The 17534-nt window shown below is 37.7% G+C and overlaps 1 protein-coding gene across 5 annotated transcripts in view; it reads left to right on the plus strand.

Moving 5' to 3' along the window:
- LOC135100027 (uncharacterized) overlaps positions 1-17534 on the plus strand; it is a 37122-nt gene that overhangs the window by 2086 nt on the left and 17502 nt on the right. Inside the window, exon 1 of one of the 5 annotated variants that reach the window (XM_064002871.1) lies at positions 3143-3475. The exons of 3 other annotated variants lie outside the window; for them this stretch is intronic. The gene's annotated coding sequence lies outside the window, so the exon portion shown is untranslated. Of the gene's footprint in view, positions 1-3142; positions 3476-4172; positions 4316-17534 lie in introns of those variants that run through there. One more of the 5 variants, XM_064002875.1, reaches the window with a different exon arrangement.

The raw sequence follows: 17534 nt of genomic DNA on the forward strand, positions 1-17534 counted from the left end.
GCTCTCTTTCTGTGTGGTCGGGATGCGAGAAATTTACTCCTCTGATGGTTGTTGGAGAAAAGCGAGTACGTAAGTTGTCTCGGTTTCTTTTGATATAATTCCATATTAGCGAAGGGACGCGTAAAGGATCTAGACGTGTGTGTGTGTGTGTGTGTGTGTGTGTGTGTGTGTGTGTGTGTGTAAGATAATGATGGAGGAAGAATTAATAGATAAAAAATTTGTGAGCGTATAGCTCCTTCCTTTTAAGGTGACCATTCAGCGTTCCTTTCTCTGTATTGTCTCGCCCATTATGAGAAAAAGCACACGGAGGAGGAAGAGAAGCTGGACAATGTTTACATACTAGGATATTAACATTAATTTTCAATGCCTAAAGCATGAGTTGCCATGCTTACGTTTACGTTGTTATTGTTCATTTTACAGCCAGTGGCAAAAATTTCAGAAAAAGTCACAAGTTCGCTAATTTAGTTTCTAAGATGTTTTGATGATACTATTTTGAAAAAAAAATCAAGTCGCAATCATGAGGACAAATAGAAACTGATAGATAATTCCTGAGTTTACCAGTGAAATGGATAGAAGGGTGAAGGTATTAGTTAGTATTTGCATTGGAAACGTCAACAGAATAAGTGTGAAAATGATCAGAAACTCTAGTGCAGCGAGGTCGCGGAAGGGAGGGGCTTGGAGGGAAAAAGGTATGCACTTAGTTAAGAAGAGCAGTAACTATTGAAATAACTGTAGAAGATAGCAAGATGTGCAACATTGCTGCGGTGAGTGAGAGACTGAAGACAGTCACCTGAAGAAGGGGAGTTGATGGGAAGAAAAGCTTTACACTATTGTTTAGCAAGGCTATACGAGGTGATCCTCCCCTTATATTGATTAAAAGAATTAATTTATTGGAAAAAAGATAGCATTATTTTCAAAGTATATAAACAACGTGAATTTGTGGCATCAGTCTGTTGAGCATCTGCTTCATAGATGACAGAAAACAGCGCATACATTTAACAAAATAATAAGAACAGCAATATGTTTTTAATCATACCCTAATTATTCCTTATCAATATATATATATATATATATATATATATATATATATATATATATATATATATATATATATATATATATATATATATATATATATATATATATATATATATATATATACCTAAGATATCACTTTATTCGCAAATATCTTAATACGATAAAATCGTAAGCTAACAGTAAAAGATATAAACATTCTTTCCTTATTTTGACTTTGTGAATAATTATACAAAGAGCTTTTTATCTTAACTTTAAAAGTATTGAAATTATTGTTTTCAGATAATTTGGTATTGTGTTCCAATAGTGTAGCCCAACACAGTGTACGGAAAAATTATACAATGTTGTCCGTAGTTCGGAAAAAAAATCAAACCAATATAATTTCCCCTTGCGCTTTGACCAAGACCCCTAAATATTTTCGTGTTTCGATCATTCCCGTTATTTATATCAGTAAGTGTACTTTATAACAATAAATATATCCCAACTAAATCAAATTTTATCAACTCAAGCTCATTAAATAATATATCAGTAGAATCATATTTCTCTTTGAGATATCAGTTTCTTTTGAAGTACAAAAAATCTGCTATAATCGTAGGGCAAGTGCATCCACACACAGCAACGCAATAGGTGATGTTAATATATCGATAACGAAGGAAATAATAGATAGTCCGTAATGCCTCAATAATTAGGTTGCGTCTAATTTTGTACGTAATTCTACATGTTTCTGAGAAATTTAAACAAGCATAATATATATATATATATATATATATATATATATATATATATATATATATATATATATATATATATATATATATATATATATATATATATATATATATATATTTTTTTTTTTTTTTATTTATTTATTTTTTTTCAATTTGAGTTTTCGTCTTTGATAACAGCCAAGAAATTTCTCTTAGATACTCGTTTTAGTTCACACTCTCAAGAATATTGATTTGAAGTTATAAAAAAATCGAACGACTTTGGAACAGTAAATAATTTTCTTTTTTTTATGTTGAAATTTGAATAATTTCCCAAAACCCATCTTGATTTTTTTTTTTATTCATTATCAACTTTTGTATGTAACTGATGTGATGATTTGTCAGTCATGAGATCAGTGTCATTTGCAAATAATACATAATTGAATTTATCACTTGCGTTCGAAATGTGATAACAAAGTGACATTTCTATTTCGATATCAACTATACTCCATAAAAGGGCCTGTTTAGGTTAGCAACTGGACTGAAGAAAACAAACTTTCAAAGAAACTTATAGCAAGAAATAAGATGTGAAATTTCCAGTTGTGATTTTTAGAGAGAGACACCCCGAAAACCTTCACCATAGAAGATGACTATATTTGAGTAGGTACCACTGGGGAAAATAAGATAGTTGTATGTAAGATTGCGTTGAGAGGATGTATGAATGAATCAAGGTTTTTAAGTCACTAAACAACACTAAGTTTGCTTTATCTCATTCAAAAATATAGAAAGGTCAAAAGTTCAGCGTTCTGTGGGATTTCTACCTACATTGTTTAATTTATATTGAGTTCAACGTCTGATAACTTCTATGTTCTAAATCGATAATTTTTATAGGTTTAAAAAATCTAACCGTACCAGGGAAGGAAGGAAGGAAGGAAGGAAGGAAGGAAGGAAGGAAGGAAGAAAGAGACGCATGCACGCAGAAGCGTAGACATCAGTGCTTATCGCAAGATGTTGGATCTGGTTCGTGGCTTAGTTATATTTTACTATTTAAAATATCATGTAGCAAGAAAGAACTACCACATCAATATTACTTTATTGCTTTTCTTTGTTGTTTTTGACAAAAGTCTGCCATTTTTTTTTTTTTTTTTCATTTGTGTTAATTGAAGGTTTCTTGTGAGATTGTTATTTAGACAACAGTCATGATGTGGTCATTCATGGTGAACAGTAGCACGTTGCTTATTAGCGCACTGATTGTTCTATAACACTGACCACTATACTGTTAGTATTCCTCTCTTACCTTCTGTCAGTGTCCTCATGTTCAAGAATCTCAAGTGTTTAGTTAAAATACAGCAACCGATGTGCACTGGACCCTGTCATGTAGCAGAGGGAAATCGGCTCAGGGCTGCCCAAGTATCAGATAACACTGTGAGGGCGGATGTCACCCCCACATGTGTATGGCCATTTCCCCAGATACTGTTGAAACGCCCGGTCGTGCTTCCCTCGCCTCAAGGCGTCTGAACCTCGTGTACTCCTCGCCAAACAATGGGGAATGTGCGTTAGTGTTCCTATCCCTTGTGATCTTTCCGGTTGATAATAGTGATGACGAAAGGAAAAAAATAGCATTCAGATTGTATTCCGAGTGATGCCAGCGACCATGGGCCAAGGAGGTGCCAGCCGAGAAGAGCTCTTCCTCGAGGCTCAAGGAGGATTACGGTCTACCGTAACACACGACAAAGGTAATTAAGAGACACGTGAATCCATTACGAATAATAAAGCTAATTTCATCCTTAACTGAACATTATTTTTTGCTTATATATCAACGTTATTTTTCCTCCGTGACACCATTCTCTTTTCCGGAAATTATACATTTCATTTGACGGGCTTTCATTTCCTTTTGCCGGATTTTTTTTATGTGTGTGTGTCTAAGGAACTGAGTGACAGTGATGTTTATTTCCTCATTTTAAAAGAACACAGACGGCAACAATTGATCCACCGGATATAGACAGTTGTGATTTAGTGTTCAGAAAGAAATTGAAATAATTTAACATTTTCCAATAATTCCTCATATCTCCAGCATATTAGTCTTTTAAAATCTAGAAAGAAACAATATGTTCCTAATTCGATACTCTAGTAGACATTTAGTCTTTTCATTATGGTCAGCCATCATTAGGAGGGAAAGGGTTGCCAGATGGTCATTTTCAAGCTGTATCATTATCAGTTTACGTCATACCCTCGTCGCAACGTTCCGTAACTGTATAAACACAAGTGCATCTCTTTTACTTGTGTTCTTTATTTACTGTTATTTTTTTTATAAATCACAATCAAACAACGCCGAGTCTAAACATAATCAGAAACAGCCAGCGCTCGCAACACAGAACGTAACCCACCTGCATAATGTCAGTTCTTTAAGCCGAAGCTCAATCCAACAAGAAGCGAGACGCGTGGGCGAGAACAAGAAATTCCATGTTTCTAAGAATAATGCCAGTGATGTAGTACAGTTTTCGAGGGCCAAGACAGTGACACAGGAACTGCCTACTAGATTCTCATTAGCAGTTCAGCTAATGAGATGTTGAAAGGTTAGCAAATGTGTGTGTGTGTGTGTGTGTGTGTGTGTGTGTGTGTGTGTGTGTGGAGAGAGCTTTAACAACGTTAACGGATGTCGTGTCGACAGGTGAAATCATATTATCTTCTTTGATCAGAGAGATGGATAGAAGTAAGGACGCCAGGAGAGAGAGAGAGAGAGAGAGAGAGAGAGAGAGAGAGAGAGAGAGAGAGAGAGAGAGAGAGGCGATGACTGTGGTGTACGATAATTTTGGATATGACAGTAAACAAGTATATACAACAACAACAACAACAACTACTACTACTACTACTACTACTACTACTACTACTACTACTACATCATTACTATCATAATATATATGTATATATATATATATATATATATATATATATATATATATATATATATATATATATATATATATATATATATATATATATATATATATATAAACAGACAAACATAAGTAGGGCTGTTAATAATACAAATATATGCACCACGTTTGCCTGTGGCCACAACCTAAGCACTCGTATGTTTGGTTGCAGGTTAGGCCTCTTGGATAGTTTCATTCGGGATTGGCGATCTTCATTTCCTTCAACTCTCTCTCTCTCTCTCTCTCTCTCTCTCTCTCTCTCTCTCTCTCTCTCTCTCTCTCTCTCTCTCTTTAATTTATACAAATCTACATCATATGTGTTTACAGAGTTGCTGTACATATACTTTACATATTTAATACAACAAATTAGGCTAAAGAAGTCACTGTTAATGCCTTTTATCTGAAAGCCTCTCTCTGTCTGTCTGTGGCAACCACACATTCACTGCAGTCTTGAACTGCTGCCTGGTCCAGCCCTCAACACTTGGTTGTACGGTAACAAACGCTTTCCATCAGCCGATGTATGTGTTCAGAAACTGTCTTTGCTGGTGCCACTTTCTGCACCTGGGCTGGAGTAGCTCTCCATGGGAGCGTGTGACAGCTCTGGTGGTGACTTCGGCATGTCGGGCAGGCTGCCGGAGAGCCTGTAGGTGCGGCACCCGTTGCTGTTGCACCTTGAACATGACGGTGAGGCCCGCCACGTCTCGCCGGTGCTGGAGGGTGTGCAGTGCAGGGTAAAGGCCGAGCTCACTGTTCCTGATGAGCCTCGCCGCTCGGTCCTGCACCTTGTCCAGGAGAGCGAGGTGCTTGTTTGCCGCGCCGCCCCAGGCCAGGCACGCGTACTCCAAGGAGGAGCGGACCTGTGCCTTGTAGAGTAACTCCAGTCCCTTGGCGTCAAGGAGGTAGGAGATTCTCCTCAGGGATGCCAGCTTCCCCGAGGCCTCTCTGATGAGTCGCTCCACGTGGGTTCTGAAGGTCAACTTACGGTCGTAAGTGACCCCCAGCACCTCCACCTCATCCCTCGGCGTCAGTGTCTCCCTGTTGAAGGTGAGACGCGGGGCTCTACTTGTCCTGTTGATTGTGAGCTGCTGGGTTTTGTGAGCGGCAAACTTTACTTGCCATTTCCTTCACCCAGGCTGCAACGCGGCTCAGGGTGGCGTTGATATCGCGGTTGGCTGCAGCTTCCTCCTCCAGTCTGTAGCTGTGGGATAGTGTAATGTCATCTGCAAACGCCTTCGCGGTAGGAACGAGGTGCATCAGATCATTGACATACACATTCCACAGCAAAGGGCCGAGGCAGCTCCCTTAAGGAACACCTGCCCTTATGGACTGTGGGTTTGATTCCCGCCCATTGATGATTACTCTCTTTCTCTCTCTCTCTCTCTCTCTCTCTCTCTCTCTCTCTCTCTCTCTCTCTCTCTCTCTCTCTCTCTCTCTCTCTCTCTCTCTCTCTCTCTCTCTCTCTCTCTCTGTGTGTGTGTCTCTGTCTTCGAGGACAAGCTCTTTAGCTCTTTATGTGTCAGGAAAAAAGGCTAAGGGAAAGAAAAAAAACACATGCTGCTCCCAGAAAGAATCAGGAGTTGAAGGATCAAGTGATGGGAAATCTAGTTTCTTGAGGTGTCTTGATACTTCATTCTTGAAATCCATTCTTGAAGTGAGGGAAACGCCAAATAAAGAAGAAATATGGCAAATCATGACGGATGTGTTTCACACATCCGTCAGCAGAGGTTGTGTGTCATCAATGACTCAATGCCGTTGACAGGAAAATTAATTTGAGCTGCAAAAATATTTTGCCACACTCCCTGTTTCACACATCCGTCAGCAGAGGTTGTGTGTCATCAATGACTCAATGCCGTTGACAGGAAAATTAATCTGAGCTGCAAAAATATTCATCCGCGATACGATAGAGCGCTGTTGCTTCTATCTATGTGGCACCAGCGCTTCCCTTTACGTAAAATAGACCTGATACGTACGCCTCCACTTTTGTGTTAAAGGTTATTGTTTTCTTTATTTCTGTTTAATGTTTCAGTTATACTCGTAAATCCACTGTCGACTTGTTTCAATGACCAATCTACTTAACAAACTTTTAACTTTGCTGCTTTAAGTGACCTAAAACAATTAGTGCAGCATTCTACATGCATTTCTGATCGACATGCAGATTCGCTCAACATTCTCACCCTTTCCCTAACCTCTAACTCTGTCAAACCGTTCTCTCTGTTGGGCTACTACAGTCAGTCCTATATCTGCATCTTGTCCTATCACTCCAGTAACGCTTCTGAACCCACTAAAGCAGAGGTGTTTCTGGCACATTACAAATCTACTGAATAAGAGGACCTGAGACACCACTATTACGATTTTCTCTGGAATGACTGTTGCGTCTGTGTCAGAGATCCACCTTTCTCTGCAGAGCGAATAACAGAGACCAGGATAGAGAGGCAGCTTACATACGATACATTACTTTTCCATGTCCTGAAACTCATGGCCTTGATATTTCTGTCAGAAATCTGTTCTCCAACTTGCTAAAAGCTCTTTCATCAATAAGACATGTCAAAATCTAATCAGTTCATCTTGTCTTGTATTTCCAACATTTTCTTCTTCTTTCCCCTTCTTTTTCATTCTGATGGATCCACTGCTACCTCGTCCATCTGTAAGGCAGGTTCCACTCTCTCAGTCCTAAGCAGGATGGAGGCAAAAGTCTTTCATTTCATTGATTCCTCTCCTCACACAGACTGTATTGATTATCTCACTCATTGTCGGATTGTTATATGTCTTACTGTCTTCTCCCATTATTTCCATTGTTACTGCATTTCCAAACTTGCTAGCTGCACGTATCTCCCTCCCTCTCCCGCGGTCACTCTGTACAAGCCTTTTCTACTCATTTTGAATTCTATTACGTACTAGCAGAATTGCCCGGCGTTGCCCGGGGAAAATTTGGCTCTTCAAAGCACGGTTTATCACCATAAGTCAGTCGTTTGTTCGGCAACCAAACAAAGTTTACTTTATAATGAACCTAAAATATACGTTCGTTTACTGTTGTACATGTCATCTGTCTCCTCACCATCAAAAATCCAAGCTAACAATGAATGCTTGGTGCCACCATCAAAAATAGGTTACGGTATACCTGGTGCCATCATCAAGAATTGGGTTGCGTTGACAGATTTGCCTGAATAATCTAACGGTTTTGGGTTGGAAGTAATTAAGACATAGCCTTTGTCACTCCCCGCATCAAGGGGGATCCCTCCCTCCCCCTACTAAATTTCATCACAATCAGTTATGTGTTTTTTTCCGTGAAAAGCGGGCATACCCACACACAGACAGACATACATTGTGTTTTATTATATAAGATATGTCTCTTATTAATGCAAGAGTTTCTTCACTTTTTTCACTTTTTCACTTTCACTTTTTTTGAGGGGCAGATAAATCCTAGTACTCTCTTCCAGTTTCTGTATTTTCTCTAGAAACTAGAACTGTTCCAGAAAGGGCGCATCAAGACACTTAAGAAACTAAGGTGGCTTCTCTCTGTTCTACTCCTGTTTTCTTTATTTTGGGAGCGGCATCTAAAGAGATTATTTTTCGGTTTTTTCTTCCTCGGCCGATCTTTCTGATACATAAGAATAATAGTAATAATGATGATGATGATGATGATGATAATAATGATAATAATAATAATAATAATAATAATAATAATAATAATAATAATAATAATAATAATAATAATAATCAATATCTCTAAAACCGTCCATTAAGAATCAGTCCATTCCCCACTATCGCCATCCATTAAGGTGCACTGCCTCCTCTACACTCTTACCTGATTTTGGTAAGAGTCATGGAGCAGCCTTGTCTGGCACGTTAGGGGAAGGATTTTGGCATCACTCTGTTAGAATAAATGTTTAACTTTCAATACGAATAACGCAAGCTCCCGCCTCGCACTTCCTGACTTGCTTATTGATAATTTACTCGCTCGACATATGTAGTTTCTTTTTACGGATATAATGTCACAGTGCTGAGATTACAAACTTTTAATTTATCACTGCCTTCCTGTTATGATATCCTGTGCATTCTGTGAATTTTCGTAATTTGTAGTTTTCTCTCTTCCAGTGCTGTGTGTAGGATCCTGCTCATTTTCTCCTCTCAATTTTCATTATTATTATTTTTTTTTTTTTACTGCATTTGGATTGTGTCAAGTGACTCGGTTCATATTTATTTATTTTCATTCTGCATTGTCTTATCTCTGCAGTGTTCAGATTCAAGTGTCCGAATTGTCTAGTAGTTTTATTGTTTAACTCTCATTTGCCAGGACTGACCAGTTCATGACGGCGTGGTGATGTATCGCAAGCTTTCACATGTCTGATAAGTGACAGGGCAAATTTCTTACTAAATATTATTTCAAACAAGAAACTGTGAGTAAATTATTGTTTTCCCCTTAATATTTATTCAGGCTTTTGTAAATCACCTAAGATTTTCTGCAATTTTGTGGCATTGTTTAATTGGAAAGAAAATTGCTGATGATCAGTTTGAGTTCTTTAGTATCCAAACACCTTAGAAGAAGCAGCTAGGACTTGCAAGAGAAGGAAATAGCCTGATTTTTAAATATTGTCGTATCATGTTCAGTACTTACCTATCCTAAACCATAAATTAAGTTTATAAATAAATCCAGTACTTGTTTACGGATCACCCTGTGTGTGTGTACGTATGTGTGTGTGAAGACAGAAATGTCGTTAGTCTCCTTATCTCTACAATGCAATGTTGATTTCCTAAGTCGTTTCCACACAGAACAAAGTCACTCCACAACGAGGAGGTGGCACTTGTCACATTTACGATGTTCATAAACATTTATAATTAGGATACATATTTTTTCCAACAAGAATATCACGTCATAAAATTATTTCGAGAATAAGGATACATTCTCGCTATTGTTTGAACTGAGTGAAATTTACACCGATTAATATGATAACCCGACACTGAGATAAGAAGATTAGAGTTGCGGGAAAATGAGAAAGCTGGTACACCCGAGCAAGACGACGGGGAGTGGCGGGGAGAGAGTAATACTCGTACGTTCCCTGCTCCCGGAAAATTGGGTAGCATGTAAGACTGGCTTAATTCTTACGTTGCTTATTTACGGGAAGGCACAAAAATGAGAGACGCACACAGATGAAGGACTTACGGGAACAGACATCTTTCACTTTTACAGTAAAATTATGAACTGAACAGAAGGTAATCATGTTCTTGATCTCCTTTAAAGTATTATGATGAGAGAGAGAGAGAGAGAGAGAGAGAGAGAGAGAGAGAGAGAGAGAGAGAGAGAGAGAGAGAGAGAGAGAGAGAGAGAGAGAGAGAGAGAGAATTCTTCCAGTGATACAAAAATTATTGGAACCGAGCGTAAAAGAAAGAATCGATGAAAACGAAGCACTCTGTTATCCCAAAGGAGAGTGAGGCGGTAAGATGATTTATTTATTCATACAGTATGAGTGGCATAATGTTCTCAAGAGAAAGAGCGAAATGGAGTGTCCCGAGCGTTACTCAAGTACTGAGACCCAGAAGGGTGGTATTGAGCCCTCCTCGGAGAGTTGAGGAAGTGAAAACAAAAAGACCCAACAGTTGGAAAAAAATATAGAAGCTTTCCCTTTAGGCGATGAGAAAGGTGTAGTTGGTAAAACCCTTTCACCTGTATTTCCCTTCCCATCTAGCCTGAAGGTTAGGTGGTACCAATGGTCCCTTTGCCCAACTGCCGTGCTCACTGATGAATAAATTGCTGCAATGAAAGTTAGCAATTATTTTTCTAAACTGCACAGTATATCAGTCCATAAAGTTTACCATTTCGAGTATTTGTTTCTTTAAGTCTTAAAATAAGTTGCAGAGCACAATAAACACAAAGTAAGTCAGTGGTCTTCGAGTGTAGCAGTTTACGACTGTCTCTAGTTACATATTCCAACCAATAATCCTAAAATTCTGCACCACATCTCTGTGATGCCGTGAGTAGCAATCGTGGCTTCGTGTGATTACATGTCACCTGAATCCCGACCATGACAAATAATGTAGCGTTGATTAACATGGGATACCTAGGGAATCCCTGGAGAAGGTGGATCACGTTACCATACTTGTCACAGTCGGTCTACTTGTAAATCCACGGCAACCCACTTCCCAACACACACACACACACACACACACACACACACACACACACACACACACACACACACAAGACAAAGAGAAAGTGGTAGAAAGGACGAACGGACGACGAATCAGTTAGATGAATTTGATTTTGTAATAGAGGACTAAGCCCTTATTTTGTAAACAACTTTTAGAATGATAAGGGCCGGTAATCCTGTGAAGTACGTGTAGGGCAAATACGTATGTAGCCTTACGGGATGATCACTTTTAATGGAACAATTCTGTGGTATCAGTTCCTTTTATCCGAATCAATTAAATCTCACCTCTCAAAATAATTCCTCGCTATTTACAAGTGTGTGTGTGTGTGTGTGTGTGTGTGTGAGAGAGAGAGAGAGAGAGAGAGAGAGAGAGAGAGAGAGAGAGAGAGAGAGAGAGAGAGAGAGAGAGAGAGAGAGAGAGAGAGATTCTCTTCTGCTCCATAGTGCAACCATCAAGAATTTTATTACTCCACACACTACTATACACAAATACGTTGCACGTATCACTTGGTATCAGTATTTTTCTCCTGAAACCCAACATTCCAAAAATCATTTGCTACTCACGAAAAAGTGAACACAAAACTATTTCATATGAACTGCTCAATTTTGTGATGGATGTGTCTTGAAAAGAGTTGAAGGTGTAGGAAGTGACATCACAGAACTGAGTTTAGGATACAAAGGACAAAAGGGAGGTGAGAATAAGTAGGTTTTGTACAAAGAGGCTAAGGAAACGAAGGGGAATTATGTAGTTCACGAGTTGAGCAGAGCTGTAAGTATGGAAGCAACGGCAGAAGACATGCGATAGTCCGGAATCTGAGAAAAATAAAAATAGTTAACTGATGAGTAGGGTTGATGTGAAGGAAACCTCTTGATTTCACTTCATTTAATAAAGCTATGTGAGTAAAATCTTCATTCATGGGAACTGTACTCAGTGCAAGGACAGATAGGAACATAAGAACATAAGAAATAAGGGAGGCTGCAAGAAGTGACCAGGCTTACACGTGGTAGTTCCTGTATGAAATATATCTACCTATTTCCATCTATCATCTCCATCCATAAACCCGTCTAATCTTCTCTTAAAGTTCCCTAATGTCTTAGCACTAACAACATGATTACTGAGTCCGTTCCACTCATCTACCACTCTATTTGAGAACCAATTTCTTCCTATCTCTTTTTTAAAATCTAATTTTTCAAGCTTGAACCCGTCATTTCTTACTCTATCCCGGTTGCTGATCCTAAGAATTTTGCTTACATCCCCCTTTTTATAACCCTTATACCACTTAAAGACTTCTATCAGGTCCCCTCTTAATCTACATTTCTCTAAAGAATGTAAATTCTTTTAACAGCTTCAATCTCGCCTCGTAAAGAATACTCCTCTTCCTTTGTATCCTTTTCAGGCATTCTCCTCTGTACTGATTCTAATAGATCTATATCTTTCCTGTAATGTGGGGACCAGAACTGCACAGCGTAGTCTAGATGAGGTCTGACCAGCGCCAAATATAACATTAATTTTACTTCGGGCCTTCTACTTTTAACACTCCTAAAAATTAATCCTAATAACCTATTTCCCTATTTCTGGCTTCTATGCATTGCTTTCCTAGATGGAGTTCAGAGCTGACTATAACTCCTAAATCTTTCTCATACCCTGTATCTATCAGTTTCGTTGTTTATTGTGTACCTACTGTGTGGCTTTCCTCTACCTACGCTTAGTACTTTGCATTTGTTGATATTAAACTGCATTTGCCATCTGTCCGTCCATTCATTCATCCTATCTAAAATCTGCTTGCAAGGCGATGGCATCCGATTCGGACCTAATTAATCTACCTATCTTTGTGTCATCCGCAAATTTACTAACATCACTACTAATTCCGCTATCCAAGTCATTGATATATATCAAAAACAACAATGGCCCTAATACTGATCCTTTTGGCACCCCACTAATTACATGGCCCCACTCGGATTTAGAGCCGTTTATTACAACTCTCTGCCGCCTGTCTCTTAGCCAAGACCATATCCAGCCTAACACCTTCCCATCTATCCTGTGTGCCCTAACCTTTCTGATGGGTTACCTTGTCAAAAGCCTTACTAAAGTCCAGATATAAGATGTCATAACTATCACCATTATCTACTGCCTCGTACACTTTACTGTAAAAACTTAACAAGTTCGTCAGGCAAGACTTACCCTTCGTGAAGCCATGCTGTGACTGATTTATCAAGTTATGTTTGTCTAAATGCTCCCTAATGTTCTTCGCTATCATTGACTCCAATATTTTACCTACAAATAAAGTTTTATCTCCTTTCTTAAAGATGGGTACTACATTAGCCTGCCTCCACATTACTGGTACCTCACCTGACAAGTGATTTCCTAAAGACAGAAACTAACGGCTCACTAATAACCTTTTTGTATTCCTTAAGTACTCTGGGATATATTTCATCTGGTCCTGGTGTCTTGAACTTTTTCAGCCTATCTATCTCCTGCTTCAGTATCTCCTTAGTTATGGAAATATGTCAGCTTCTCATTCTCATCTGCTCTAAACATCTGTTCACGATTTGACATATCCTGTATGTTGTTAATAAGATAAGACTTGTTTATAGAGTTAACATCCAGAAGAGGAGAAAAAAGATCTGGCGAAGACGACGTAGAACACCTAAGTTCATGAGCACTAGTTTAACAGATGAATGTGAAATTTCTAGTTGAGATTTCGAGTAAAGGACAGTTCAGTGTACAGGAGGATGATTGTTAATTTTGTATCAAGAAAGAAGAGATGGCGTTAAAAGTACATTTTAAAAATTAATTGGCAAAAGGCCTTGAGTTCATTTATGAGTAGTACAAAAGAGTGAGTGACTACGTAATATCATTGTTAATAGACCTAGGAAAGGAATAGTAGCCGTATGCCACTGTGACAATAAAACAGCTGGAGAGAAAACTTAAGATGAAGGCGCAGAAAGTTGGATAGAGGCCACAAAACGGAAATTCGGGTTTTAAAAATTTCAAAAGTAAAGATATGCGCCCATTATTGTGCCTAATGGATATTATACATGAAAAGGAACAGTTGCTCGCGCATGTATAAAATGCTGAGAATGTCAAAATGTATGAAATTTTGAAGAAATTTTGAGCAAAGTGGCAAGATATAGTGTAACTTTTTTTTTTTTTGAAGCGACAAACAAAAAGGGCAGTACATTATGTAACCTTGAGGGTGGGATCGTGCGGTGACATGCAGGGAAGCCCACACCAACCCACCTACGTGAGAGAGGGGTCGAGAGGACATCCTGAACGGGGTGTAACTGAAATTCCGATGCATGGAGGGAATTCCTTACAGTAATTTTGAAATGCATTTAATTGCGTGTTGTTTATTTAATCAAGGTTTCTGTTCCATTTTGTATTTCTCGTTGCTCCCGTTCAGCCTCAATCCAAGACATTTCTGGACATGTTATAATTGAAAGTTTGCGCGATCATTAATGCCACATCCACGACACCTCTACTCACTGATGCGAATTTCCCTCACGTACCTATTTTTTTTTACAGAATATAGGAAGCTAAAGAAAAGAAAAAAAAAGTAAAAGAATAAATAAATAATAATAGTAATAAATAAGTTCCAAACAAATGCATCCACTCTCTAAGGCGAGGCACCTTCAAACAGAGCAGGTGATACGTGGCAGGAACAAGAATGGTATGTATATTGTAATGATAGCGTTGAGGGTAACAAAGTCGAGAAAACAAGGAGAAGAAGGAAAAAAAAAAAGAAGAAAAGGAGAAGGAGGAAGAGCACGACGATAATGACGATAACTAAAAGGAGGAGTAAGATAATATGGAAAAAGAGGAGGGGGGGGTAGAAGAGTCAACAACAGCAACAATAACAAAGAACAGAAGGAAGAAGAGAAGGAAAACTAAAAGGGAAAGGAAGAAAAATAAATAAATATCCAAAAAGTAAGAATTTATTTTTTAATGTTATTATCCTCGCTGTTCGCCTGGGTATACTTAACTGGCACAGGAGTCACGGCGGCCCTGTCTCCTTCACAAATGTTTGCTCCATCCTAACTAGTGTCATCCGCCTCAGCTGGCAGCGTTCCATAGTAGTTGCTTTGGCGTAGACTCTTTCATGCTTTGCCCTTGTTCACCCATTTGTGACCCCATACTGCGACAAGAAGGAACGCCACTAAGTATGATATAATTTTAGCACTGGTTTACATCACACTACTGAACTGGCAAACTACTGAACTGGTCGTACAGAGAGAGAGAGAGAGAGAGAGAGAGAGAGAGAGAGAGAGAGAGAGAGAGAGAGAGAGAGAGAGAGAGAGAGAGAGAGAGAGAAAGAATTAGTATTTATTCGACAGACAAGATCATTATCAACATCAGCAATCATTTTCAGTATTTCTGTCTTGAACCAATTACTGTGACCTGCATTTTCATTTTGTATCGTTTAACACTATTTGGCTTATTCATATATTTAGTTAATTTGTTAGTTCGTTCGTTTGTTAGTTCCTTAGTTAGTTGTTTAGTTAGTTATCTAGTTAGTTATTTAGTCGTTTGCTTGTTATATTTCTTGGAGCGGGGCACTACCAGTAACTTGTTAACGAAAAGTTGATGTCTCTACTTATATAACAAACTTCTCCTTTTCATCAGTACTTATCTAAGTCTCTCTTTTTTTTATGTACTGAACAGCAGTAGAATGCTCTCCACTTAGAATCTTAATTGTAATTTCAATGTCATCTGCGTTTTCCCATCTCTCAGGGCGTTACCAAGATAAGGTTAAAGTTTTTTTGCTTTATCGTCTACCTTGATTTTAACAGTCTTGTCTTTCGGAGTCCAGCACAGTGTTGCAATTTCTTTAAAATTAAATTTTCTGTGGTTACTTTCGTTTTAACTCCTCTCTCGTCACCCTTCAGGAATGGGCTCTCAATTACATTGTATCCACCTCAGTATGCTCAAGAATAAATTAATATTCTCACTCATTCACCTGCCACACTCTGTCTAACTGCAAAGTCATTTGTTGCAGCTTATCTGTCTGTCATTGCTAAAACATAAAAGCAACTCTGGACAAAGCCTTAAAAACTCATTTAGAAACTAAAGCCTGCTCAACGCTGATTATTATGAAATGAAAACGAGCATTTCTAAAGACAGAGCCAAGGACAGAGCCTAAAGCATACAGCAAAGAAAGAATATTCGTAAATTATGACCGACAGATTTTTTGTCAGATAGGCTGGGGAAGGGCACAAAAGATATATATATATATATATATATATATATATATATATATATATATATATATATATATATATATATATATATATATATATATATATATATATATATATATATATATACTCGTATATATATATATATATATATATATATATATATATATATATATATATATATATATATATATATATATATATATATATATATATATATTAAGCCATCTGATTTAACGAATGAGGTAATCTAACCCTCCGTACTAGCTGTAATTAGGCCGATAATCTAGTGCATAAAAATCTTTATCGTCAAGTCTATTGGGGAAATCACTGCCCACGTGAGTATCACGTCCATCCTCAGGGAATCACTGCGTCCCTTCTGTGGGAATCACTGAACACGTGGAGGTCAAGGTTTGCTTGATTAAAAATGGAACACAATTGGGAAACACAAATGGAGCCCTTAATAACAAAGCCTCACGACGTCTTTGAGCTTTTCCCATTAAGGGTTTACCCACAATTAACTCCTTTACTCGGCTGCATCTATTACTCATCAAAATCCCCAGTGCGACTCAAAATAACATTGGTGAATATCCGCCAGGCAGACTAGAGAGTATCACCGCCGCGACCTGCACTCAGTGAGTCAGTGAGGGGGAAGGTGCATTTGATGTACTACGCTGCTTCACTTTTCAATTCATTTGTGCTTTACTGCCCATTGCTGACTCTCCGTTGCGATTGTTTTATTAAACCATTTACTGTTAGCATTCCTATGACTACTATTACTACTACTACAAATAAATAAATAAATAAATAAATAAATAAATATTCATAAGTGTGTTAAGGCATTGTCTTTGTACACCCTGAAGCCAAATATCCTTGCTTGGAGCTTCAGACTATTACAACCACGAAGATTTAATGGTCTGGAATGGGTACCCAAACTTGGAATAATAACTTGGAGAAATCAAAAAATTTTTCTCTCATCATTTCATATGAAATTGGAATTTGCAAAATAGTTTGCGAGGGCTTTTCAAGAAATCTGCTCAGTATTTCCGAAGCTTTACAATTCCCAGGTCATTGTTAATTTAGTTACAGGACCTTAAATAAATTATATAGATGCAGCAGTCGAAAAAAAAAAAAAGAATATAGTTGAAAAAGAAACGGTTTGCATTTTTGCATTTCATGTAGTTCCCAGATTTCTAAAGAATCGTATATTCATAAACTGAAATAAACAATAACTAGATAAATAAAATGATGGCAGTAGTGACGCTCAATGTAGTATATGAAGATGTAAAATAAAATATGTCTTTCACGATATTTTTATATATATATATATATTTTTTTTAATCGTGTGAGTATGAATATTTTAGATTAATAAGACCTGTTAGTTTTAGACCTTGTATGAATGATTCAATCTTTTATGAAAACACACAAGACAAATTTCATGTATGTTACGTGACCAATAAATATATATATATATATATATATATATATATATATATATATATATATATATATATATA

This window comes from Scylla paramamosain, chromosome 4 (assembly GCF_035594125.1).
Source record: "Scylla paramamosain isolate STU-SP2022 chromosome 4, ASM3559412v1, whole genome shotgun sequence".
Lineage (NCBI taxonomy): Eukaryota > Metazoa > Arthropoda > Malacostraca > Decapoda > Portunidae > Scylla > Scylla paramamosain.